This window comes from Aplysia californica, unplaced genomic scaffold, assembly GCF_000002075.1.
Source record: "Aplysia californica isolate F4 #8 unplaced genomic scaffold, AplCal3.0 scaffold00359, whole genome shotgun sequence".
Classification (NCBI taxonomy): Eukaryota; Metazoa; Mollusca; class Gastropoda; order Aplysiida; family Aplysiidae; genus Aplysia; species Aplysia californica.
Genome location: NW_004797629.1, coordinates 172,125 through 174,111, shown reverse-complemented (window position 1 = coordinate 174,111; position 1,987 = coordinate 172,125). Strand labels below are relative to the sequence as shown.

Genomic DNA, 1,987 nt, shown 5'->3' with positions numbered 1-1,987 from the left:
AGAGCGAGAGAGAGAGAGAGCGAGAGAGAGCAAGAGAGAGAGCGAGAGAGAGCGAGAGAGAGAGCGAGAGAGAGAGAGCGAGTGAGAGAGAGAGAGCGAGAAAGAGAAAGAGAGAGAGAGAGAGAAAGAAAGACAGACAGACAGACAGACAGACAGACAGACAGACTGACAGACAGACAGACAGACAGACAGACAGAAAGATAGACCGGCAGGCAGACAGAACGAGGCGAAGAAAAGACATCAAAATAAATGTTTGACTTGTTGAATCAATAATGATTAATGAAGATTCGCCATAGCTCTACAATCTTTTCCCAGTGAGGGAAAACTGGGTTTACAAGAAGTAGAACTCATCAAGGGCAGGACCAAATCCTGTTTAAAAAAAAATAATTTTTTTAAAGATTGTGAAAAGTAGGTTATATGGATGCCCATAGATACACCTTGCTGGAAAGAGAGAAGTGCTGTGCATTTAAATGTCTAGCACGTCTTTGTTGAAAAAAAGAAGAAGAAAAAAAGTGAAAAGTGGGTTATTTGGAGGTCCATAAACACATCGAAGAGATTAATATTAGAATGAATGCATGTATTAGAGATCTCATGCTACCTGGGCCATATCGCTCACTTGTTAGTGTAAGTATACAGCTTAGTTCTTTAGCTGTCTGGCCGGCTGTCATTGCCCGAGCAGTGACGGATATTTTTTGACTGGAGGGAGGGCGAAGAATTTTCATCTCTTAAGAGTTTAAGAGTGGCCCAGATCACCGCTGGGTATATAAAGGTTGCAACGCTCTCGTCTAGCGGTTCTTGGGAGACGCTATTTTGGAGGAAAACTCGAGTTGGAAGATGCTTTGGTGGGCAAACAATTTTTTTTTTCATTAAATTAGCGAGCAAAAAAAAAAAAAAAAGAGTCTTTTTTATCGATTGGTAAGTTTATAAATTTCTTTTTCTCTTGGAGCACAAAAAAAGGACTTTTTAAAATTTGAGCACCAAAAAAGGACTTTTTTTCACATTAAAGCACCAAAAACAAGGACTCTTTTTTACATTGGGACACCCAAAAAAAAAGACATTTTTATATTGGAGCACCTAAAAAAAAGACGTCTTTTGGTAATGTATTACCAAAAAAAAAAGGACTTATTTTGATATTGGAGCACAAAAACAGGACTTCTTTGTTTATCATATTACCAAAAAAGGACTTCTTTGTTTATCGTATTACCAAAAAAGGACTTCTTTGTTTATCGTATTACCAAAAAAGGACTTCTTTGTTTATCGTATTACCAAAAAAGGACTTCTTTGCTTATCGTATTACCAAAAATGGACTTCTTTGCTTATCGTATTACCAAAAAAAGGACATTCTTTTGATATTGGGGCTCCAATAAAATAAGATTTCTGTTTTCTATTGTTGCGCAGGAAAAAGACTTCTTGTTTGGATACAATAGACTGTTGTAAGTTCCATCCTGGTAAGATAAGATAAGATAAGATAAGATAAGATAAGATAGATCTCAACTACTGCGGTGCTGGGATATTTGCTTAGTGTTTTATTGCGCACTCACTCACTCACTCTCTCTCTCTCTCTCTCTCTCTCTCTCTCTCTCTCTCTCTCTCTTTCTCTCACTCATTCACTCACTCTCTCTCTCTCTCTCACACACACAAACACACACACACACACACATACACACACATACACACAAACACACATGAACACACACACGTTAACACAAAAAACGTAAATGTCGACGCCCATATTATTTTTTTACACCTCCTTTCTTCCACATAATGTACATCTAACATACACACATAATATGATTGTCTATAATTATTAATGTAAGAATATTCCTCTAGTTTATGTTCCTGCTCTTGTTCGTCCTCCTGCTCTTGTTATTGTTCTTCTCTTTGCAGTAATTTGATGTGGTTTCTTTGCCCTTTATGCAGCGTTACTCTCTCTCTCTCTCTCTCTCTCTCTCTCTCTCTCTCTCTCTCTCTCTCTCTCTCTCTCTTC

General features: G+C 37.8%; 1 protein-coding gene across 1 annotated transcript in view; it reads left to right on the top strand.

The window, feature by feature from the left end:
* Positions 1 to 402: 402 nt before the first annotated feature.
* Positions 403 to 1,987, top strand: part of LOC101856110 (sodium-coupled monocarboxylate transporter 1) — a gene marked incomplete at its 3' end in the record, with an annotated part of 27,373 nt that continues 25,788 nt past the window's right edge. The window contains 1 exon segment of the mRNA XM_035971008.1: positions 403 to 842.